This window comes from Mobula birostris, chromosome 10 (assembly GCF_030028105.1).
Source record: "Mobula birostris isolate sMobBir1 chromosome 10, sMobBir1.hap1, whole genome shotgun sequence".
Lineage (NCBI taxonomy): Eukaryota > Metazoa > Chordata > Chondrichthyes > Myliobatiformes > Myliobatidae > Mobula > Mobula birostris.
The window spans coordinates 92,970,659-92,997,255 of record NC_092379.1 but is presented as its reverse complement, the minus strand read 5'-3'; the positions used below and the strand labels follow the sequence as shown (position 1 = coordinate 92,997,255).

The window sequence follows — 26,597 nt, the reverse complement described above, 5'->3', positions numbered from 1 at the left end:
GAGCTGATTGCTGAAATATTACAAATAAACATCTTTGAAAAATATTATTTTAAAATCCATTGAATTTAAGAATATTTGTATTAGGATAATTACATTCATTAGTAAGCTGTAATAATGGGTGGCAGGGAGGAGATACATCTCTACCAAAGGAGGTGTAGGATCCCACTGCTAGCCTACAGGACACCTTTGGGCAATGTGTAGTACTTGCTTAGCCCCACGATCAGGGTCATGTGAAACTACGGAGCAGGTCGTACGAGCAGCTGGTGCATATCATAAGTCCTGGTTATGCGATCCCTGGTGCCAGGCAGAAAATGTCTGAAGACCACTGATAATGGCTAGAGTCACCCATTTTGTAAAGATGCTGCCCAGACGAAGGCAATGGCAAACCACTTCTGTAGAAAAACTTGACAAGAACAATCATGGTTATGGATAGAGAGAGGGAGGCCATGGTTACCCCCATCATACAACATGGCACATAATGATGATGATGAATAGTGGATTTATATGCTTTCAAAGTCCCACAAGCAACATTTTCAGGATAGTCTATCATAAGACTTATTCATAAATATCTAAGATTTTAATTTTTTTAATGATTTCCTATGTATGAGGTGGAGAAACCCAAGGGGTATACGCACATACAGTATCCGGGATTTCTGTGTTTAACCATGCATATATGGAAATCCTAAAGTTGCAATCAGTGTCACAATCTAGTGATGACAGAAAATGATAACTTTGTTTTCATTACGTTTGCAAAATCTGAGTTGCTGTTAATGTGGCCATGGTATGTAATATGATCCAGCAGGTTTAAACCATTTGATCATTACTATTCTAATAGTTTACAGCATTATGAAGAGAAGCAGGGAGCAACATCCAATCTGATTGGCAATCATATCCATTTGTCAACTTTTCTGGAATGGGATTGATGGAGTCATGGCACTAACAACGTCTGTAACATCATGTCATGGTGCCACAGTAGCGGAGTGGTTAGCGCAACGTTTTTACAGCTCAGGGCGTTGGAGCTCAGAGTCCAACCCCAGCATCCTCTGTAAGGTGTTCATACGTTCTCCCCATGACCCTGTGGGCCTCCTCCCACATTCTAAAGACTTACAGGTTAATTGGTCACTATAAATTGTTGTGTGATTAGGCGAGGGTTAAATTGGTGGGTTGCTGGGTGGCACATAAGGGCCTATTCTGCGCTGTATCTCTAAATAAATATAAGTGAAATATTGTTCCTCAGTACCTGAGAGACTGAAGTAAGTCTAACTGTCTAGACTTAGTAACTAACACAAAATGCTGGAGGTACTCAGCAAGTCAGGCAGCATCTACGGAAGGAAATCAACAGTCAACGTTTTGGGCCAAGACCCTTCATCAGGATCCCTTAGTGTAGGGTAATCATAAACAAGTTGATAGATGTGTTAGAGGGAATACAGTAAATTGGAGAGGCACAGGGAAACAAGGTGTGAGGGAATGGACTAGGAGATAGCCTAGTCCCAAGGCACTGAATGGCCTCTTTTACTTTCCTCTTTATCATCAGATAAAATTAGAAGACACAGTGTGAATAATTACAACAGAAAAACTGAAGGGCAGAGGGACAGATGGGGAGGACATCAGGGAGAAAAAGCAGGAAAAAGGCTTGTACTTAGAAAAATTCCTCTCCTCAGTTTTCCAGCTCATTGTAACCAGGCATTTCATTTTGCCTGGCCAGCTTGGGAACTGCTCAGGAGTACCCTGTCACTCACAGCCTTCAGTTCTTTGCCTGAACAATGACTTTTGAACTCTGCTCTGACCAGACGATAGCTTCTCATTCACCCCATCGGATCCGTGAAAGGCAAGAGGCGGATCTCAGCAAAAGCGAGTTGTGTAGCATCACCCTGATTGTTCTGAACTATACATTCGCTTCTCAGATCACAGTGAGACTCTTTCAGGAGCTTTTCATGCGCACTGTCCCTCAGAGCTGCTCTCGTTCCTCTTGAGGAGGCGGAGGGTGAATTTATTTGCAAAAGCATTCTACGGAGTCAGGACTATTCTCTGGAAGCAGCCTTCCGTTTGACAGCTGGATGTGTCCTGTGAATTCCCGGAGCATGCATTGCAAACAAAGTTCGAGGGCAAAAGAAAGCAGTTAAATGTCAGCCTCACCCCCTCCACAAGCTAAGAGACAAAGGAAACGCTTCGGCAGCTTTAAATGTAAGCAAGGCATGCTGGGAGTGAAAGCCATACAGAAAGAAAGCGAGGTTCAGGGATACAGAAAGGGTTACCTAGTAGCTGGATTTCACCTATTTTTTGCATCACTATAACAAGGATGGGTTTTGTGCTCTGAAGCCAGAAAAAAAATCATGCAATTGGCTCCAATCCAGGTGAAATATCTTAGGGGTAGTTTGCACTCAACAGAAGCAGTAAGCAGAACTTGTGTGATTCCCAATGAGACCTTACCCAGTTCTGTTTGTCCCCCCAACACTCTATTACACAGCACTTCCAAGAGTTGATCATCCTTAAATTGGACGGGTTCTTTTGTCTTATATAGTTGCTGGAGCCACTGAATATACCTATCAAGTAGAGTGTATTCCATTACAGTCCTGACTTGTAACCTGTAGATGGGGGGAAGGAGTTGGGTTCCAGGAAGTAAGTTATTTGCTGCAAGATACCCAGCCCCTGACCAGCTCTTGTAGCCAAGGTACTTATATGACTGTGCCATATAATGTTCTGAATGTCCATCAAGTATAAGCGGTATGGCGTTTAAATCCTTTTGATGGGGAGAGTCATTGCTGGCACTTCCATAGTACTTCATAGTGTGAAGAGCCACACTCAACATGTTGAGAATAGCTTCTTCCCCTCATATGAAAATTCTGAACGGCCCGTGAACACTACCTCATTATTCATCTTTCACACTATTTATTGATTTTTGTCACTTATAATATATTTCATGTCTTACACCGTATTTCTACTACAAAACAACAGATTTAAAGACATATTTCACTAATAACAAACCTGATTCTGATTCTGAATGTTACTTGCTACTTGTAAGCCCATGTCTGAATATTGCCTAAATCTTGTTACTTCCCAGCAATGCCTGCTTCATTTGCTGAGAAATTAACTATGGAAAGGTACATCATGCAATCATTAGTAAACATCTCCGCTTCTGATGTTATGGTGGAAGGAAAATTCTTCGATGGAGCAGCTGAAGATGGCTGGGCCTAGAACACTGCTCTGTGAGACTGCATGGTGCCGTTCTGGTACTGGGTCTTGACGTCAGCAGGGAGATCAATCCATGCATGACAGGGTGAACAGCGAACTTCTTTGTAAAGTTACATACTTCCATGGTGTCAGCAGCAGAAGGGTTGAGTTTATGAAGGCATTCTTCTTCAGAGACTGCTGTCCCAAACTCCATGAGCCAGCCAAGGTGGCCAGCCTGGGCCAGAAGGACGTCTCCAGTCACAGAAAAAGAAAATGTCAGCAGCAATCAGAGGGTCAGGCAGAGGCTGTGCAACGAGAAACATAGTTAATATTTCAGGTCTAAGACCTTCTGTCAGAACAGAAAGAGGAATAGAATGCTGTCAGTGGTGTCGCCACAGAGGTAGCCATTCCTTAACAGCCCTCCAACTAAATGCAAAAAAAAAACATTCTCTGATAATTCTAGCAGGAATTCTGTCATGTAAGTATGCTTTGCTGCAATAATGTAGAGGTCTAGTGAGATTATATTGCATGTAGATCTGGTCTCCCTATCTTAGCAAAGAAGATTCACTGTGTGATTTCTTCAATGATTTGAAGAAATGAGTTGGCTGAACCCTTACTGTCTACGGTTTGAGCCAATGAGAAATGATCTCACTGAAATTTACAAAATGCGTCAGTGCTTGACAGAGTAGATGAAGAATTGCTACTTCATCTGGCAGCCCAGAATTTGTCAAAATAGGGGGTTTCTCATTCAGGACCTGATGGATTTCCCATCTGGTATAGCTTCACCTGGAAATGATCTCCAGTATGACCTACTCAGAGTGAAGTTGAAATTGAAGCCTAAGATGTGGGCATATCTTGCTCCATTTTCTAGTTAGCCAGTGATATTACAGATCCACTAAGACAGAGACAGCTATGCCTGTGAAATGGAAACGTCACAGTTGAGAAAATAAACGTTAGATTGAGTGGACTAATGTATTACAGAGACTGAGTGTTGAGGCAGCAAAATAATCAGGAGAATGAATTAAGTGGAGGCATGGGTAGAGCAAGAGAAAGAGGAAGGTGTGTTTTACTGAGAAATCTCAAAACTTGTTACTCTTCCTAAATGAGCTGACCAACAGGCTAAAGCCTACCTAAGGTTTGTGTTGTAGGTGCTTATTGTTTAGTCATTCCCAGCATGGAGACACCAGAAAGCCTGCTCATGCCTTCTGCAGTTTTATACCATTTCAACAAGTTTTTGACCCAACATTTCATCAGCCTGCTAATGGCAGCTATTGAGTTTCCTCATCAAAAGCAACCCAGCAAGCATTGGGACACAAATGTCAATAACACTTGTAAATCAGACCATTGCCAGGTAGGAACAGGCTACGCGATGACGCCCTTTTCATTGATTTTATTTTTGTTTTTTGAGATATAGCACCGAATTGGCCCCTCTGGCCCTTCGAGCTCTTTGAGCCACGGTGAACAGCAACATCCAATTTAACCCTAGCTGAGTCACAGGACAATTTATAGTGACCGATTAACCTATCAACCAGTACGTCTTTGGACTGTGGGAGGAAATCAGAGCACCTGGAGGAAACCCACACAGTCACGGAGAGTATGTACAAACTCCTTACAGACAACAGTGGGAGTTGAAGGCAATTGCGGCCTCCTCTTCTCTGCACTGGGTTTTATCTCTCTCAGTCCTCACTGTCTCCCGTGTCTGTGAGGTCTTTGAAACCCAAACCATGCTGCCTGACCAGCACTTACTGGTTTTTATCTAATTTGTGGTGGTGCAAATTCTGATCATTAAAACAATATTCTTAGAAAAGTGGCTGCATAAGTTAATGGTAAAAAAATGTTGCTGACTTGACCCAAAAAAAAACATTTTCTTTCTTTTTCAAAAATGCATGCTGAAGGCCAGGATGATTTGGTCATAAAGAATCTATTCCACAGTATCTGCAATCCTACACTTAAATGATACATTTTACTGAGAATCTCAGAGATCAGCAAATGATTCAGAAAGAAATTAAATGAATAATAAATAAAGCAGGAAGCAATTTAGAGGTGAAATGGTCAAAAAGATTGACTCCCCTAGACAATATAGCAGCATTGCAGTGAATTCTCTGGAGCACAGTTAGACACATGGGATATTTTACTTATTCCACAAAGGAATCATCTGCACAATATACTCATGTCAGCGTTCAGCTGTATTTACACAGACAGCAGGCCTACATGTCTGTATATAGCAACTTGACAGGCAGGAATTCACAAATTAATAGGGTAAATATTTACTGATTAGAGCCCTTTGATAGTTGGCTGCTTCATTGTACTTGCCAATCGATCATTTCCTGTCCAGAGATTATCTTCCATCTCCTCTACTCGCTGTGACATCATCCGTGTTCTTTCCACACTCTTTGAAGAAACTAGGCATCAAACAATTCTTTCCTGGCACTGTCTGGGGGAGAACTTCGGATTTCCTGCAACCTTCAGAACATAAAATAAAAAAAGTAACCTTCAGATTATGAATGGCATCCTCTACTCAGAGTCCTAGACTCCTTCCAAATTCTTTCATTGGCAGCATTAGTAAAGGAAAAGTATACAATTCTTACATATTTGCTTGATAAAATAGCATAAACTCGTAGGCATCATACTCCGATGTGACCTTTCACCTGCTGATGAAAATGTTAATATTACTCTATTAACCTCTGGACACTGCTTTGCGTTTTCTGGTCAGGCCTTTCTCAATTAACTTTACTTTAATACGGCTGATTATTTTCCAGATAGTTACCTCTGGTGACCACAAGAGGTGGTAACTTATTTCCGGAGCGATTACAAACTTATCAGATAAAAGCAGTATGCTATTTAAACCAGACAGACTAATTTGTGCAGCTTCTGTCTTGTTTTAACTGGTTATTTTACTTACTTGTTGAAAGCCCAAGAATATTAGACACTTGAAAGAAGGCAAAAAAAAATTTAAAGAGCCCAGCTTCAAAATTTATGCATATTTCTGAGCTGCTGTTGACACTGCTGTGCTGCTGTGAAATATTCTGATATGTGCCTTGGCTATTTGTTGCAAGTTGTTTCATATAGGTCACAAAGAATTCTTACTCATAACCCTCTACCTTTTCAAAAGCTATTGGAAACTATCAAACATCTGGTTGTCCAGCCACCAACCTGTATACAGGGGGCTCTAGTATGGAGGATGGGGTGCTCTTATTTGACCTCCATTACCCTTCATTGAGATAGTGTTTAGGAAAAACAGCCACAGCAGGAGCGGAGTGAAAAATTTAAATGACAGGGAAGTAAAAGCTCATCGTTATACTTGTAACCTGAACAGGGTGCCCTGTTACTATGTAATTCATCTTCCCAATGCAGAGGCCACATTGAGCAGCCAAAACATCACATTATGTAAATCTCTGCTTTACATAGAAACCTTATGTGAGGCTTTGACTGATAGGGAAGGAGAGACTGAAAGGGTATGTGCTGCAGCTTCTGAGATTGCTTGGGAAGGAGAGAGGGTATTGGCAGAAATGGAAGAGTAAACCAGCCCATCACAAAGGAAATTATTCTTTCAGGACAATGAGAGGGGAAGAGAGAGAACCACGTGTCCAAAATGTGGCATTACATTGGGGATGCTTTGAATATGGGGGGAAATGGGGTGGAAAGTGAGGAATAGGGAATCCCTTGTTCTGGAAGGTGAGAAGGGATAAGAACAGAAGTGCGGGAAATGAAATGGTTGAGTGCACTATTGACAATATGAAGGGTAAGCCTCAGTAGGGGGAAAAGGAAGACTTTCAGAGGCAGAGGCATAGTATGGAAGGGTGCATTCATCAAAACAGGTGTGGATGAAATAAGGGACTGTGAGAAATTATAGTCCTTAAAGGGTTGGAAGTCAAGAATAATCACTTTGAGTTCTAGTGGATCTGAATCATAGGAATATCCTCTGAATAGAGTTGAAAGCAGATAGAAGAGGCAAGGAAATAGCATTACAGGTGTCCCCCGCTTTTCGAACGTTCACTTTACGAAACCTCACTGTTACGAAAGACCTATATTAGTACCCTGTTTTCGCTTTCAGAAGGTGTTTTCACTGTTACAAAGAAAAGCAGCGCACGATGAAAAATCAGCATGCAATAAAAGGCAGCGTGCGCCCCGAGCAGCCGCTCTCCCCCGGATTCGGAACTGCATTGCCTAACCACCTTGCATTGAGCAGCCATTAGCAAGATGAGTTCTAAGGTGTCGGAAAAGCCTGAAAGAGCTCGTAAGGGTGTTACACAGCATAATCAAGCATTTTGATCGTGGTGAAAGAAGCAAGGACAAAGTGAGTTTGGCTTGTGAAAGCTGACGAAGATGATGTTGAAAGGGTTTGGCATCCCATGACCAAGATCTGATAGATGAAGAGCTGATGCAATTGGAAGAGGAAAGGATAACAATCGAAACCGAATGCAGTAGCGAAAGTGAAGCAACTGCATGAGACTTTCGCAGCAATGATAAAGTACGACTTTAATTTTGAAAGGGTACATAGGTTTAGGGGATATTTGCAGGATGGTTTGAGTGCTTACAAAGAACTGGTGATAGAAAAATGCGTGAGGTTCGGCAGTCAAGCAAGCCTTCCACATCAGCCACAGCAGACGATGAACCTCGACCTTTGACATCGAGGCGGGTAGTCATAGGAGAAAATGAGCTGCCTGCCCTGATCAACGATGAGATGACACCCCTGTGTCCCACCACCCCAACCCCCGGGCCCCGGACAGATACTGTACTGATTCACGGAGAATGCAGCAGTAGCCGGGAGGCACGCAGCATATCTTTAAGAAAAAAGCCAAAATAAACATGCTAATTAATTAGGTGCCGCCGACACGTAATTGTCGGCCCAAATCAGAGATGACACAATCGGAAATCGGCACTGATCTGGGCCAACGATTACATGCCGGGCGGCACCTAATTAATTAGCATGTTTATTTCAGCTTTTTTCTTAAAGATGTGCTGTGTGCCTCCCGGCTACCGATGCATTCTTCGTGGCAATGTATCGGTTCAGCGGCCTGGAGGGTGGGGGCTACTGCACCACCCCAACCTGCGACGATTCAGTCTAACACACCATCATCCGTGTGCTCGGCAAGCTGTCTTCCCGATTCCCGTAAGTGATACTACCCTGTACATACATTATTTCTACTTTATATAGGCTGTGTATTTTTTCGTGTTATTTGGTAGATTTGGCAGCTTCATAGCTTAAAGGTTACTGGAGAGCATGTGTTTATGCCAACAGCGCTTGCATGAGATTTTCTGCCGAGAGCGCTTGCGTGAGATTTTCGCTACGGAGATCTGTGCAGGCAATCGTTGTAGAGAAGTATTTCTACTTTATATTGGCTGTGTATTTATCATATCATTCCTGCTTTTACTATATGTTACTGTTATTTTAGGTTTTATGTGTTATTTGGCATGATTTGGTAGGTTATTTTTGGGTCTGCGAATGCTCACAAAATTTTCCCATATAAATAAATGGTAATTGCTTCTTCACTTACAACATTTCGGCTTACGAACCGTTTCATAGGAACGCTGTACCTTCAGATGGTGGGGGAAACCTGTATTGGAATCATGTGAGAGAAATACATTCATTTTAATTTCTAAATTATTTCCCTAATAATTTGCCAGGTATTTGTGGTATCAGAAAGTGGGAGAACAGACAATAGGGATTCTGAAATCTAAATTAAGCTCTTGGCAAGTTATTCTCTAATGCAGTTCCCAGAGACTAAACATTCCCAGTATGGCATCTCTAAGCAATGCTTTTGCTTGTGCCAAATATTCCTACATAGAGTGCTCAGTATCCACTAAGGCAGCCATATGCTTGATGGTTGACAAAGCTTAATATTATATATTAGAGGTTTCACACAAGTAATCAACAGCAAAGCAATCCTCCCTCCTATTCTTGCAGGTACACTACCCCCTAACCCCTAGACTTCTTTGGCCTTCAGCCTCCAATGGACTTGGACACACAGACTTCCAAGACAGCCCTTGGGCCCCAATCCTCAGCATTGTCCCCAGGACCTGGTGATCACCAAACATCAGGCCTCAAAATCTAGACTCACCAGTGATGGGACCCCAAACACTAGGCCTCGAACTCTCATCTCATTAACTTGCAAACCCAGCAAGTTAGACCTCATTCCTCCTGACTACATGGAACCCTGACTCCAACTTGCTGACCTTGATGGGGGTGGTTGCAACAACCTTTGTCCAACCATCCCAGCCTGGTTCACTGATATCCCATGTCAGTGTTGTTGGGGCTCATATAAGGAGCAGTCTTAAGACTCTGGCCTGTCCTTTAATTCCCCCATATCCCCATCCTTAACCCCTAAAATGACCCAGCTCCTCTCACTGTCCCCAGTATCATCCCCATGAATCCCAAAAAAACACTAAAAATCAGCTAAAACTGAGTGCGGCCTCAATGGAGGAACATTTGGTAAGAACTCGTTAGTGATTGCTGATATACTGATAGTATCTTTCTTTCAGTGGATGGGTTCTTGATGTCTGTGGCCTGGGCTCTCCTCGCTGTCCTTTCAGCTTACAGCAGAATGCATTATCTACTGCACACTTGAAATAAAATATTGCTATGTTGAAGATTCTGATTCCTTGTGCTACAATAATCAAATGGATTTTAAAATGGTGGTTAACGTTTTTCCAGAGATTTGAGGATGGACAGGACTGTTAGGTGTTCTATAAATCATGAGAAATTATTAAAACAGCAAGTTCTGTGTTTCTGTCTCTTGACACATCTGGTGAGATTGGGTGTTATTTCCTGCGTTGCTTCTAGTTCTTGGCAAAGTTTTGCTACTTTTTCCTGGTGATGAGAAAGTTGCCTATACTGTACACTTGTAACATGACTGGTGAAAAAAATCTCTCTCCTTCCTGTTACTAACTAGGTACAGAATTACTGTACATTAATACTGCTCTCCTAATATGGCCCCTGTCAATTTGTCATCAGAATACAGAATTATCTTTGCTAGTGTCCACTATTTGAAGTTTACACTTTAACTTAAAGAGGTACAAGTCATTTTTACATAGTGGAATCTGGAAGTCACTCTCACACGTCTGTGAGCTGCGTAAGGAGTTGCTAACAGCTCACTCTGAATTTTACAATATGAGTATATTCTATAATTGTATATTGTTATATATTGAATTATACAATATAATTCTTTTATGTGTCACCAAACCTTTAGCTGTGCAGGAGCATTTTGTACTGCTCTTGAGATATGCAAAAATTGACCACTTTTCCTTTGACATTTTTTATTTCAGACAGTTTTAAGATAATTCTAAATTGAACACACTTCCATCTATTTAAAGTATGAAATTATTTTTAGCCCATGCTTTCTTCCAGTAACCTTTCTGATTGTTCTTGCAATTTTGCCAGGCGTTATCTGTGAAGCTGATAACTTCCCTTTGCCCATGTACTCCATTTAGTAACCACATTCAATTAGATATATATTTAGACCTAGCTTCCTGCTTCTGAGAAATTGTCTCTTAAGGTAATATCACAATTTTTTTTAAATTGTGTCTTTTGAAGTGTTCTCTGCTTTTTAATCTCAATAGGAAAATAAGGTGAGTAATACTATTAGGAAACAAAAAGATCTCAGGCAAATGTTGTTATCCTACTGCACTTTGGGGACACATTTTAAAGAACTATGAAGCACTATTAATAGTATTTGCAGGTAAACATTTCAATTTTTGACTATTTTTATCAGGGAATCTAACAATTTTCCAATAACTTAGGGAAGTAGTTACAAAAAATATTATGAAGAGTTCATAGAAGCATTAAACAGGGAAGGACCAAACCTGATTATAGTTTGAAGATCTGACCCATATGGTCATTCAGCTTATCTTGTAGATATGAGTCAAAATGAACTATTCCACTCACATCTGAGCTCTTGGTTCATTGTTCCTTGTCTTATGAGATATGATTCTTTAAGTACTCATTCAAAGATCTTTTATTAGTGAAGGTGGTTTATTCCAGGACCCCATTACAACCTTGATAGATTATTTTCTATCTTTCAAATAGTTGGCAGGAGGAGAAGATGGCGGTGCGACGCAGCGCACGCAGCTCTCCGGTGAAATGATATCATATTTCTTAAGTAGGGTACCGTGCGCAATTCTGATTTGATGGAGACAGCCGTGAGAACCATGGAGGAACATCTGGAGAAACTTCTGAAATGCCCAGTTCGCTGCCGCTGCTACTGTGCGATCGAGAATCTCCGGAGGGAAGGCCCCAAAATCCCCGGCTTTGCCCGCTGCTGGCGACCGAGGCTGGGTTCGAAGCACTCGGCAGAGATGGTGCTCGGTGTCGGAGGCTCGAAGTTTTCGGACGACTCAGAGTCAGACTGTGGTCAGGCATGGCAGGGAGAGTTTTCTTCCTTCTCCCGTCTGCGTGAGATGTGGGACTTTCAAGAGACCTTGAACTTTTTTTACCGTGCCCATGGCCTGTTCTTCATCAAGTTACGGTATTGCTTGCGCTGTTGTAATTATATGTTATAATTATGTGGTTTTTGTCAGTTTTTTAGTGTTGGTACGTCCTGTGTTTCTGTGATATCACACCAGAGGAATATTGTATCATTTCTTAATGCATGCATTACTAAATGACAATAAAAGAGGACTGTGTGTCCTCATAATCTAATCTAATCTAAAATCTTCTTTATTATTTTTACAAATTAACTTAAATTTATGTGCTCTGCTTATTAACTCTTTGCCAGGGTCCTTCTTGTTCACCCAATTCCAGCCTTCTGTAGCACTGCACGGCTTAATTAAATCTCCTTGTGTATCCATTGTTCCACAGAAAGCAACAGAAATCTCTGCTTATAACTATATTTTTCTACCTGGCAATATCTTCATAAATCTCCACTGTGCTCTCTCTAATGGCATCATATTCTTCATAGAGTCATGGAATCAGAATCAGAATCAGGTTTATTATCACCAGCATGTGACGTGAAATTCGTTAACTTAGCAGCAGCAGTATAATACAGTATATTAAAAAAAGTGTGGTAGTGTCCAAAGCTTCAAATTCCATTCAGGAATCGGATGGCAGAGGGGAAGAAGCTGTTCCTGAATTGTTGAGTGTGTGCCTTCAGGCTTCTGTATCTCCTACCTGATGGTAACAGTGAGAAAAGGGCATGCCCTGGCTGCTGGAGGTCCTTAATAATGGATGCTGCCTTTCTGAGACACTGCTCCCTAAAGTTGTCCTGGGTACTTTGTAGACTAGTGCCCAAGATGGAGCTGACTAGATGTACAACCTTCTGCAGCTCCTTTTGGTCCTGTGCAGTAGCCCCTCCATACCAGACAGTGATGCAGCCTGTCAGAATGCTCTCTGTGGTACAACTGTAGAAGTTTTTGAGTGTACTTGTTGACATGCCAAATCTCTTCAACTCCTAATAAAGTATAGCCACTGTCTTGCCTTCTTTATGACAACATCAACGTGTTGGGACCAGGTTAGATCCACAAAGATCTTGACACCCAGGAACTTGAAGCTGATCACTCTCCCCACTTCTGATCCCTCTATGAGGATTGGTATGTGTTCCTTCGTCTTACCCTTCTTGAAGTCCACAGTCAGCTCTTTCATCTTACTGACGTTGAGTGCCAGGTTGTTGCTGCAACACCACTCCACTAATTGGCATATCTCACTCCTGTACGCCCTCTCGTCACCAGCTGAGATTCTACCAACAATGGTTGTATCATCAGCAAATTTATAGATAGTATTTGAGCTATGCCTAGCCACACAGTCATGTGTATACAGAGAGTAGAGCAGTGGGCTAAGCACACACCCCTGAGGTGCGCCAGTGTTGATCGTCAGCGCGGGGGATATGTTATCTCCAATCCGCACAGACTGTGGTCTCCTGGTTAGGAGGTCGAGAATCCAATTACAGAGGGAGGTACAGAGGCCCAGGTTCTGCAACTTCTCAATCAGGATTGTGAGAATGATGGTATTAAATGCTGAGCTGTAGTCAATGAACAGCATCCTGATGTAGGTGTTTGTGTTGTCTAGGTGTCTAAAGCCATGTGAAGAGCCATGGAGATTGCATCTGCTATTGACCTATTGTGGCGATAGGCAAATTGCAATGTGTCCAGGTCCTTGTTGAGGCAGGAGTTCAGTCTAGTCATAACCAACCTCTCAAAGCATTTCATCACTGTCGATGTGAGTGCTATCAGGAGATAGTTGTTAAGGCAGCCCACATTATTCTTCTTTGGCACTGTTATAATTGTTGCCTTTTTGAAGCAAGTGGGAATTCTGCCCATAGCAGTGAGAGGTTGAAAATGTCCTTGAATACTTCCACTAGTTGGTTGGCACAGGTTTTCAGAGCCTTACCAGGTACTCCATCAGGACCTCCTGCCTTGCGAGGGTTCACTCTCTTTAAAGACAGTCTAACATCAGCCTCTGAGACAGAGGTCACAAGGTCATCAGGTGCAGCAGGGATCTTCACAGCTGTAGTTGTGTTCTCCCTTTCGAAGCGCGCATAGAAGGTGTTGAGTTCATCTGGTAGTGAAGCATCGCTGCCATTCATACTATTGGGTTTCGCTTCGTAGGAAGTAATGTCTTGCAGTCCCTGCCAGAGTTGCCGTGCATCTGATATCGCCTCCAACCTCATTCGAAATTGTCCCTTCACCTTTGATATAGCCCTCCACAAATCATACCTGGTTTTCTGGTACAGGCCTGGGTTGCCAGACTTGAATTCCACAGATCTAGCCTTCAGAGACGATGTACCTCCTGGTTCACCCACGGCTTTTGGTTTGAGAATATACAGTAAGTCTTTGTAGTCACACACTCATCCACACAGGTTTTAATGAAGTCAGTAACAACTGTGACATATTCATCTAGATTCGAAGATGAATCCCTGAATACAGTCCAGTCCACCAATTTAAAGTAGTCCTGTAGGCGTTCTTGTGCTTCCCTTGTCCAAACCTTCTTGGTCCTCACTACTGGTGCTGCAGTCTTCAGACTCTGCCTATACTCAGCGAGTAGAAGTACAGCCAAGTGATCAGACTTCCCGAAGCGAGGGCGCAGAACCGCACAGTAGGCATTCTTGATGGTGGTGTAACAATGGTCCAGTGTGTTGTTTCCTCTGGTATTGCAAGGGATCTGTTGATGGTAACTGCTTAGTGATTTTTTTTCAGAATGGCCTTGGTAAAATCTCCCAAGGCGATGGTGAAGGTGTTAGGATGCGCTGTTTTGTGCATGTTGATCCCATTGCTCAGATCATCTAAAGCCTGTTTGACATTGGCCTGAGATGGAATGTAAACTGCTACCAGAACAACCCCAGAGAACTCCCGTGGTAAGTAAAAAGGACGACACTTTACTGCTAGATATTCCAGGTCTGGTGAGCAGAATTGGGACAGCACTGATATATTCGGGCACCATGGAGAGTTGATCATGAGGCATACTCCTCCACCTCTGCTTTTCAGAGACTCTATAGACCTATCCTGACGGTGTGCACTAAACCCGTCAATCTGAATCACTGCATCCGGTATGGAAGGGGTTAACCAGGGTGCCGTGAAACAAAGGACACACGCGGTCCTAATATCCCTCTGATTCAGCACCCTGGCTCTGAGATCATCAGTGTTATTTACCAGAGACTGCACTTTCTCCAGCAAGATCGTCGGTATAGGGAGTTTAAAACCCTGTTTCCTTAAACGCATTTGTAATCCTAATCTTTGCCCACGCTTTCTCCGAGGTTTTCTCTGTGGGCCCTTCCGACCACAGACTGTGTTTTTTCCATCGGTTTTAAGTAGCAATAGTTCGTTTAAACGCATTAAGACATCTTTGTTGACTGTACTGCCCTTGGAAGCGGTTGTGCTTTTTAGCTGTAACAGGCTGAAACGGGAATATCCATTGAGAGTACTGCTGCTACTCGAGTCGCACCAAGGCGCCCCGGAATCAAACAGCATGGAGCCAGACCATTTGGCTCATTGGTCCTTGCTGACCAAAATACCCATCCAAGTTAGACTCTTTTGCCAATGTTTGACCCTTAACCTTCTGAACTTTTCCTATCCATCTACCTGCTCAACTGTCTTTTAAAAGTTGTTATTGTACCTGCCTTAACCACTTCCTCTGGCAGCTCATTCAAGATACGTACTGCCGTCTGTGTGAAATGGATCCCTCTTAATTTTCAACTAAATCCTTCCCCTCACACCTTAAACTTGAGCCCTCTCATGCCCCAACCCTGCAAAAGAGACTGAGTGTAATTACACTATCTAAGACCCTCAAGATTTTATATAACTGTCCAAGATCACCTTTCGGTCTCCTGTACGCCAAGGAAAAAGATCCTAGTCTATCTAACCTCTCCCTATAACTCAGTATCAAAAGTCTGGGCAACATACCTGTAAATCTTCTCTGCACTGTTTATTGTTTATTAACGTTTTTCCTAGAGCAGGATGACTAAAACTGAACACAATGCTCTGAAGTGCAGCCTCAGCAGCATCTTGTACGGCCGTACCAGACACTGTAGCTTCTGTATTCAATGCCCTGTCTGACAAAGGGCAGCATCTTCTCCTGCAGTGTAGCTACCAGAACAAGTCATCCAGCAGAGGAATAAACTAGGGTTTTGATTCATCTTGGCACAACTTCTCTGCACTTATATTCTGTAAGATACTTCATTGATAGTTTAATGGATGAATGATGTTTTAAACTTGTCATAATTAATTTTGCCCTGATGACATGACCTTAGAGAGATAATCCCTCAGGTTTCAGCTTTGGATATTAAACAGTGCACACATATCAAATATATAGGCAGAAATAAACACTTTATTTGCTCAGGATTCTATCCATATTATAAAGTTAATTGAAAGAAAAGCCTATTTGAGGCACTATTGTTTTCAAGAAATACAGCTCACACCATTAATTTGTTGATATTTGTTTTCTAAAGACTTCTCAAAATTTTAACATTTGAATCTCAATCTAGTTAAGGCCTAATCCATGATCACCGTGGCTTCATGACTGTTTTCAGCACCATCATAATTCCTACCCATATCCTGTTATTGCTGATTTCCAACAATAATCCCTACTAGCACTGTTTTATCTGATAACCAATATATAGCTTGATGTTAGTAGCTTCTATAGTTGACTAGACTTCTGACACAATATTAACATGGCAAAAGTATATACCCTTCCATCAGTACTGCTCTCCAGTGTTTGCTCAGTACTGCCCTCCAATATTCACTCAATACTGCCCTCCAGTGTTCACTCAGTACTGCCCTCCAATGTTTGCTCAGTACTCCCTCCAATGTTCACTCAGTTCTGCTCTCCAGTGTTTGCTCAGTGCTGCTCTCCAGTGTTTGCTCAGCGCTGCCCTCCAATTTTCACTCAGTACTGCTCTCCAGTGTTTGCTCAGTACTGCCCCCCAGTGTTCACTCAGTACTGCCCTCCAGTGTTCACTCAGTACTGCCCTCCAGTGTTCACTCAGTACTGCTCTCCAGTGTTTGCTCAGTGGAAGATCAAGCTGGATCAGGACAATTCAGGGACTTGGCCTATAATTTTAAAATTATTTTTTCTTCTCTTTGTGACTGTATGTTTTTCCTGAAATTCTAACCATCTGTGCTTTTGTGCTATGTGCAGACTGCAGTGCGCTGCTGGTAATGTGTTTTGTAACTTGGCCCTGAAAGAACACTGTTTGGTTTGGATGCAGTCATGTATGGTTGGATGCTGATTAAGCTTGAAACCTAAAACTATGTTCAGTGCCTTGAGGATTTAAACAAAGGGAAAACACATAATTCTTATTCAGATGTTTGATGAAGGGGTTAAGTTCTTTCTGCAAGGCTCCAGTGCAATTCTTGATCATTTTTATTAATTTATTTTAATATTCCCAGTGCAGCGAGGCTTGAAATTTAATCTGGAGTTATGCACATATTGGAGGCAAAACTGGGTTTTGTGTGACAGATATATACAGAGGAGCCAGGAGCACATACACACATAATGTTCCTGCACTTGCTGTATTCATCCAAGAAAACAAAATAATCCTCCTCCATCCATTCATAACTTCTGACTATCCACATATACAATCTCTAGATTAAATGGATAAATTAAAGGTTAACGATAGGAAAAATATGCATAGTAGTGTATGCATGGAAGGGCTGGCACGATGGACTTGATGTTTGCTTCATATCTTCAATTTAACAGTAGCTTCATTTTGTTTCAAAATACAGGTTTCTTTTTAACATAGAGATCTCACCTTCTCAGTTACTGAGTAGCCAGTATTCAAATTCTGAGTGTTTGAATGATGAAAGAACAGTTTACTCATCTGACACTGTAGGACTGGGTCAAGGGCATAGCTGAAATCACCACAAAAGAGAGCATAGAACAAACTAAAATGAATAATTCAATCTTTGAATAGTAAATTCAGCAAATTAATCATATAAATGAAAAAAACTGGTTTTATTGTGAAGATCCTTCGCTGTTGAAAATACAGCTATATATGAGCCTGATTCCATTTCTAAATGATAAATCAACATGCCAGGTGGATAATCACAGTTGCTTGTCTCTTTCTTGGTCCTTAAGGTTGTCACGGCCGAGGGGTGTGGGGAGGGAAGGAGGGTTGCAGTGGGGATGAGTTTCCACTACCTATTAAAAGCTCCCAAAGGTGTGCGTCTCAAATAGCCTCTGACAACCAAGTCCAGCTCCTGGCCTTCTCGTGTGGCTCAACTGCTAAGCGCAGTGGAACCATTTCTATTGACAGAAAGGGCAATGTTGAGCGACAATGTTAAAACTTGTTGCCCCAGGAAGGTGGGGCTTGTCAACCATGGTTGGCAGTTCATCTAGCAGAAGGCAAGCTCTGAGTTCAAACCTTCACTGCCTTGCGGCTATACCCATACATGGGGAAGGCTTTGGGAGCAAATCCAAAGAAAAATCTGGAGCTGGAGTCCCTAAGACAGTCCTACGTTGATAGGCAATTCCTGCGGCATCGCTAGTGCCAAACTGTATCAATCTCTGCTGTTCCTTTGGAGTCATCAGCTGAATAGAGAGGGGGAGCCTGCAGCACGGTCAACAGCCTGCTCTCCAAATTATATTGCCCTGGCTTGTGTATGTAGTCAACTGGAATGTATCATCCATGGTCAACCCTGACCAACAAAGGACTTCCTTATCTCTTCCTTGTAAACTACTTCTCTTCCACTTACTAATTCTCTATTAGCAAGATTCCTGAAAAACTCTCCTGCTCCCTCAATGTAAAATGTCATTTGATAGTTTTTGCTATTTTTAAGTATTAACCGCAACAATTCAATCTTTCTCCTTTCACGCTCCCTCTTCATTATATTGATGATAACATGGTCAATGTCTTTGTATACTTCACTGTGATTCCACTAAAAATTCAAACAGACAATTATTCATCCATTTACCTTGTCTGCATTCATATCAGAAATAAAAAATTATACCAGACATATTTCGCTAAAATGAAAACCCTATGACATTGTTCCTTTTTTCTCCTTGTTCAGTACATAAACTTGAAACATTTCTTTAAAGTTCAAAGTAAAACTTTATTATCAAAGTACATATGTCATCATATACAGTGGCATGCAAAAGTTTGGGCATACCTGGCCAAAATTTTTGTTTCTGTGCATAGCTTAGCGAGTAAAAGATGACCTGATTTCCAAAAGGCATAAGGTTAAAGATGACACATTTCTTTAATATTTTAAGCAGGATTACTTTTTTATTTCCATCTTTCACAGTTTCAAAATAACAAAAAAGGACAAGGGCCTGAAGCAAAAGTTTGGGTACCCTGCATGGTCAGTACTTAATAACACCCCCTTTGGCAAGTATCACAGCTTGTAAACACTTTCTGTAGCCAGCTAAGAGTCTTCCAATTCTTGTTTGGGGGATTTTCTCCCATTCTTCCTTGCAAAAGGCTTCTAGTTCTATGAGATTCTTGGGCCGCCTTGCATGCACTGCTCTTTTGAGGTCTATCCACAGATGTTCGATGATGTTTAGGTGGAGGGACTGTGAGGGACATGGCAAAAGCTTCACCTTGCGCCTCTTGAGGTAGTCCATTGTGGATTTTGAGGTGTGTTTAGGATCATTATCCTGTTGTAGAAGCCAACCTCTTTTCATCTTCAGCTTTTTTACAGATGGTGTGATGTTTGCTTCCAGAATTTGCTGGTATTTAATTGAATTCATTCTTCCCTCTACCAGTGAAATGTTCCCCGTGCCACTGGCTGCAACACAAGTCCAAAGCATGATTGATCCATCCCCGTGCTTAACAGCTGGAGAGGTGTTCTTTTCATGAAATTCTGCACCCTTTTGCTCATTGCGGCCAAAAGGTTCAATTTTAATTTCATCAGTCCACAGGACTTGTTTCCAAAATGCATCAGGCTTGTTTATATGTTCCTTTGCAAACTTCTGACACTGAATTTTGTGGTGAGGACACAGGAAAGGTTTACTTCTGATGATTCTTCCATGAAGGTCATATTTGTGCAGATGTTACTGCACAGTAGAACAGTGCATCACCATTCCAGAGTGTGCTAAGTCTTCCTGAAGGTCTTTTGCAGTCACATGGGGGTTTTGATTTGTCTTTCTAGCAATCCTACGAACAGTTCTCTCAGAAAGTTTTGCTTGGTCTTCCAGACCTCAGCTTGACCTCCACCATTCCTGTTAACTGCCATTTCTTAATTACATTATGAACTGAGGAAACGGCTACCTGAAAACACTTACCTGAAAATGCCTTGCTATCTTTTATAGCCTCCTCCTGCTTTGTGGGCATCAATTATTTTAATTTTCAGAGTGCTAGGCAGCTGCTTAGAGGAGCCCATGGCTGTTGATTGTTGGGACAAGGTTTGAGGAGTCAGGGTATTTATAAAGCTTTGAAATTTGCATCACCTCGCCTTTTCTAACGATGACTGTGAACAAGCCATAGCCCTAACAAGCTAATTAAGGTCTGAGATCTTGGTAAAAGTTATCTGAGAGCTCAAATTTCTAGGGGTACCCAAACTTTTGCATGGTGCTCCTTTCCTTTATTTCACTCTAAAATTGTACGAAACAAAAATAACACACTAATCTTGCTTAAAATGTTGAAAAGAATGTTTCATCTTTAACTTTATGACTTTTGGAGATCAGTTCATCTTCTACTCACTTAACTATTCACAGTAACAGAAATTTTGACGAGGGGTGCCCTAACTTTTGCATGCCACTGTACATCTCTGAGATTCATTTTCCTGTGGGCATACTCAATAAATCTATAGAAAATAGCCATACCAGAATCAATGAAAGACTGCCCAACCAGGACATTCAACCAGAGTGCAGAAGGCAACAAACTGTGCAAATAAAAAAGTAACAACAATAATAAATAAATAAGCAATAAATATTGAGAACATGAGATGAAGAGTCCTTCAAAGTGTATTCATTAATTGTAGGAACATTTCAATGATAGGGCAAGTGAAGTGGAATGGAGTTCTCCCTTTTGGTTCAAGAGCCTGGCATATATATAAAATAAAGAAAATGTTGTAATTACTGAGCAGTTCAAGCAGCATCTGTGAAGACAGAAATGGAGTTAACGTTCCAAGTCAATAATCTATTGGGGATTATTGATGTGAAACATTGGCCTGGATCTATTTGAGTGCATTCCACCATCTGGACTTGCTGCTAGAATACATTGGTATCACACAGTTACCACATCTGCATCCGGAGAGGCAGCGTTGCTGGCTGGGTCCGTCCTGCATCTAAGTAGGGAGACCAGAGATGACAGGGTCTAAAGCTGGCTAACTTAAGCATTTGTCCCCATTAGAAGAATAATGATTTTTTTTATTGATGAAGAAGCTTCACCAACCCCATAGTTGCCTCCTGCACCTGATATTCAGAAAGATTTTAAAATGATTGAAGATGTCAAAGAAATATAAAAATTGAAAAAATATTTTAAAATCTGGAAACTCTTATGTAGTAATTAATAAATTAATAATTGGCAACTGCTGCGAACAGAAAGAAATTGAGAAGTCGTGACAGTTTTACTTGAATGAATGAGCTCACAGATCCTTCCACAGGACCTCAGAGTAGATTCTGCACCATTCACACTGGGGAATTCTAGTTGGCTCCATATAAAATTGAGCAGTAGAGTGCAAATGAGAACTGGTAGGTTTGGAACTTCCACTTCAAGTTGGACTGCCAAACTTGTCAGCATTTTTAGAGGTAAAATAATCCAAGCAAAATCTGGGCCATCAACTGTGTTCCTCACTCAACAGTTGTTCCATAACCTGACACTCATTTCCAGAGCTTGTTGTTTTTATTTAATGTTTTTAATATCTACAATATTTTGACTTGGTAATATTTTTACTTCTACTCTAACCATATTGGCAAACGTTATTAAAGAGACTCTATGTGCAAAATGGAAGTCATCACTGTACAGTTGAGCTGCTTCATTGCATTCCTTCTAAGAACATTCTATGGCATTGTAGAGACAGTTTTAATCAGCATCCAATCAACATTTTACATGATTTAATGGCACTGGATTGGAAAAACAAAGGGAGACTTATATTACTTCCAACCTTTTACACCTAACCTGGAATGGCTGAAGTTTCCCATCACTTTCTATTAGCCTAAATAGATGAAGATTGTTCTGCAAATATCCCTTTCTTCAATGTGGGAATTGTTCATTGGACCAGTATAAAAATTCAGAGTTTGCTTAAATAAAAATGCAACTAATTGGATCTAAGCCAAAAGTAAATTGAGAAGCCTTTATGTATATACATATAATATATAAAATAGCAGTTAGCATATACCTATTAAGTCCTGTCAGTTGGATCAGACAATATTTTCCTTTTCTTTTCTCCTAAAGGATTTGAGGCACAAGGACTATGGCCTCACAAGGATTGTATGCCTTCCAATATTTCATTCAACTAAGATAAAAACAGTGATTACTGAATAGAAATCAGAAGCAGAAATATGGTTTGGTTTTCCCTCTGTCTAGTCTAGAGACTCTGACCTTAGTTGCAGTCCCTCTACAACAACTAAGATTTAAGTAGAACATTTACTGTAAGAAATGTCCTAAGGTGCTTATTGCATTATTATCAAATAAAATTTGACATCAAAGCACAAAAAGGTGGAGAATATGAGCATAAACATGGTGACTGAGTAATATTTAAAGGTGTATTTTCATTTAGGAAAGAAAATGGTTTCCAGGTTTCCAGATGATGGTTTCTAAACTTTAAGCTTTGAGGAAAGACTGAGAATGCAAAAGTTTTGTTCTTTTCAATATTTATTTGGAGGAAATTTCTGTCAATCCAGTAGTGGATGTCAAAAAAATACATCAATTTAGAAGTAAAGGTAGAAGTGGAACTATGCAAGTACAAAGAAAATGGTCAATACTGTGTTTGCAGTACAAGCATTACATTAATCTACTGGTAAGGAATTTAAACTATTTTCAATTCTGAATAGAGGGATCAAGAGAGGTCATGGTAGAATGGAACTGGTACAGTTTCTTGTATGTATATGACACATATAAACTATCCCAAACTGCTTCATGAAAGGTTATTAGTCAAAATTAGACATCAAATCAGAGAAATATGTGATAGAAATGGTTGTGAGGTGCCCCAGCTCTGGAATCAGAGATCAGACATGCAGTCTCATCTAGGTATATGGCTCAGTACCAAGCATTCTTATTTCATTCAGGATTTTTTTGTTTCATGCTGGAAACAGTTCAACTTTTTACTGAGAGTCGGCATATTGATTCCAGGAGTTTATCGGCTACTGACAGTTTTTGGCCCCGATGCTGTCTAGCCCGTTGATCTCACACAAGTGAGTTCATCACAGTATCATTTCCTGTGAACCTCCACATTCATTCCCACCACCCCCACAGGAGCCTGATTCATATTGCTGAATGCAGATGACTACTCAACCAGTTATACTCAGCCTAGATCAAACATGCCTGCAGGATCAAGAAACTCCTTTTGGTTACACAAAGTGTTAGACCAGGATGTTAGTCATTCCAAGGATTTTCTGTTCTGAGTTATTCCAAAATCCTCTTGGTTATTCGTATGTGATTCACCTGCCGTCCACTGTATGAAATCCCAGTTGACCCTCTCCAGTCAGTGCTCATGCCTTTGGAGCATATGATCCATTCTAAACTTATCATTCATAATTCTGACAAATCATTCCATCTGGATATGCTTTATATTAAAATTTCAGCTACTTTAATGCCAATAGAAATACTTCAAAAATACCAGTGGAGAGAATTCCAAATGTTTCAAACGAGCCTTAAACTCCCACTAGTGAACTTGTTCACCTCTTGGTTTCACCTTTTTTCCTCATATATGTTATAAACCATTATACTGATTAATGTCTTCCTACATTCCAGTGTATTTAGTCTTATTTTACAGTTATTCTCTTTCTAATGCTTTCCCCTCCTTTCTGAAGGCATCATCACAGCTTCTCCAATGAGAAGCTTTAGATAATGTTGATCAGGGCTGGGAAATGCCACAGCTCAATTTACCCTTCTATCCATCCAACATATACGTGCTCTCCAGATAGTTAACACGAGAAAAGCCCTGGTGAATTTTGCTCCATCTCAGCCAGACTCTGTAGACGTTGGTGGTATTCCACTTGTCACCAACCTGAGGTAAGCTAACTCGGGGAGAGACCAGAGATCAAAACGGAAACCTTTTATGTTACATGAGACTTTGTTCCTCTTTGCCAGGGTGTTTATTGATTTGGGTTTCTCCTTTCTGTACACACTCACCCACAATTCTCCACCCATTAAAGTAGGTGGGTGGAAAACCACAGGCTGGCAAGTGCAGACATGGAAAATCTTGGCTGTTGGATTTAGTCACCTGTGGAGTCAACATTTAATTAGGGATTCCTGATCCATTTCAACCATTATGTCGAAACAGCATTGGCTAAGATGGAGAATTATAGCACAATTCCTGATATTAATCTTACAAGAATATTTCTTTATGTGAATTAAAATCACTCCCATTCTCTACAATTCTTTGGATTAAAATCTCTTTCAAAAGTACTTAGAAGAGTTAAAAGTGAGAACTGATAACAATAAGTTCCACAGTTACCACGTAGTTAGAGGAATTCAGAGTTAATTTCTTTTAAACTTCTGCATTCAATTATTTTGAGCGATTATCACCACTGTTGTTGACAGAATCTCAGATGGCGATGAGGAGGTAAAGAAAGTGAAATAGATTGGTTTGTCCAGTCTTGTTGCAACAATAACCTTGCACCCTACACTAGCAAGACTAAGGAATTGATGTTAGACTTCAGAAAGGGGAAGTCAGGAGGACACACAGCGTTCCTCATTGCAGTGGAAAAGGGGAGCAGTTTCAAGTACCCAGGCATCAACAGAGCATCTATCCAGGGCCCATCACGTTAATGCAATCATGATGAAGGCAAGCCAGTGGATATAATTCAATAGGAGTTTGAGTAGATTTGGTATGCCAACAAACACTCTACAGATTTCTACAGATGTACTGTGGAGAGCATTCTGTCTGAATCCATCACCACCAGGTATGGAGGCACCAATCATAACAGACTTGAGAGGTATGTAGACTCATCCAGTTCCATCATGGGCACTACCCTCCCCTCCCACCCCCCATCGAATGTATCTTCCAAAGGTGGTGCCTCAAGAAACTGATAACCATCATCAAGGAATGGGACCACTACCACTGGGACATGCTCTCTTCTCACTACTATCAAAGAGGAGGTGCAGGAGCCTAAAGACCCACGCTCAATGCTTTAGGAACAGATTCTTCCTCTCTGCCATCAGATATCCGAAAGGCAGATGAATCCATGAACACTACCTCACTGTTCCTCTTCTGTACTATTAAATCTATATTATCGTAACTTGCTATGCCTGCACTGTACTGCTGCACCAAATCAACAAGTTTCCCAGCTTATGTCTGTGACAGTAAACATGATTCTGGTTCTGAGATTCCTACCCATATTTAGATATTATCAGCTTGGAAAATACAGAAAGAGTAATGGAAACACATTGGCATCAAAATCCCCTCAAAAAATCTAAAGCTGCTTTATGTATATCATGAACAAAAGAAAAATAATGGAATGAGAAAAGAACTTTTTAAGGCCCGTAAGGTCAGCATTTACAGTATTTGGACATTAAAATCATGGGTGTGATTTTAATTGTGAGATGCTACATTTAGGGAAGTTAAAATAAGCAATAAATTGCAGGATTTTGAGAAATGTAGAGGAATGAAGAAACGTTAGTGCACTTTACGTAAAAGTTGAGTCACTATATTCACAGGAATGATGAGATAACATGAGGGAAGTGCAGCAGAGATTTAGAATTAGTTCCAGGACTGGATAATTTTAGATTGGCTAGCTACGAATGTTTTCCTTGGAACAAAAAGGACTAAAGAAAGACTTAATTTACGTGAATAAAATTATGAGAATTCTAGACAGAATCAAATAATCACCTTCCTAGAAGGCATAAATTCAATCGGTGGATGAATTACAGTGAATTTCAGAAAGAATAATGAAACTAAAGAGAAATGAAATTCTAGATCTATTTGCTTGATTGGTCTGGAAAGGCAAAAACTAGATTCTGGAATGTATCCCGAGGAATGGAAAACTGTAAATGTCATTCCACCCTTTATGAAGGGAGGGAAGCAAAAGACAGGAAATTATGTGTCGGTTAAGCTTGAATTCAGTAAGATGTTAGAGTCCATTATTAAGGATGGAGATTTGGAGTACTTGGAGGCAGATGATAGAATAGGCTGAAGTCAGCATGATTTCCTTCAGGGAAAATCTTGCCTAACAAATTTGTTCAAATTATTTGAGAAAGTACCAGGCAGGATGGACGAAGGAGAATCAGTGAATGCTGTTCACTTGGATTTTCAAAAGGCCTTTGATGAGGCTGCTAAGTAAGATGGAGCCTATGGTATTAAAGGAAAGACACTAGCACGTACAGAAGATTGGCTGATTAGCAGTAGACAAAGAGTGGGAATAAAGGTTGGTTGCCCGTGACTAGTGGAGTTCTGCAGGGGTTGGTGTTGAGGCCGCTACTTTTTACTTATGTTAATGATCTGGATGACAGAATTAACGACACAAAATGCTGGAGGAACTCAGCAGGCCAGGAAACATCTGTGGAAAAGAATACAGTTGGCGTTTTGGGCTGAGATCTCTTGTTTGTGGATGACAGAATTGATGGCTTTGTGGCTAAATTTAAAAATGATACAAAGATAGGTAGAGGAGTAGATTGTATTGAGGAAACAGGAGGTCTGCAGCAAGTCTTGGACAGATTAGGAGAATAGGCAAAGGAAATGGCAGATTAAATGTAGATAGGTGTATGGTAATGCACTTTTTATAGGCATCCGTTAGTCTCGTGAGACCATGGATTTGTTTCCAGGGTGCAGGCCTGGGCAAGGTTGTATGGAAGACCAGCAGTTGCCCTTGCTGTAAATCTTCCCTCTCCACGTCACCAATGTTGTCCAAGGGAAGGGCACTAGGGCTGATACAGCTTGGCACTGGTGTCATCGCAGAG

At 41.0% G+C, this 26,597-nt stretch overlaps 1 long non-coding RNA gene across 2 annotated transcripts in view; it reads right to left on the bottom strand.

The window, feature by feature from the left end:
- Nucleotides 1-2,990: 2,990 nt before the first annotated feature.
- The window catches only part of LOC140204163 (uncharacterized), a 95,635-nt gene continuing 72,028 nt past the window's right edge, over nucleotides 2,991-26,597 (bottom strand). Inside the window, exons 1-3 of one of the 2 annotated variants that reach the window (XR_011887541.1) lie at nucleotides 5,760-5,882; nucleotides 5,485-5,634; nucleotides 2,991-3,476 (exon numbers count right to left, since the gene is read on the bottom strand). This is a non-coding gene — a long non-coding RNA (uncharacterized lncRNA). Of the gene's footprint in view, nucleotides 3,477-5,484; nucleotides 5,635-5,759; nucleotides 5,883-26,597 lie in introns of those variants that run through there. The other variant, XR_011887542.1, reaches the window with a different exon arrangement.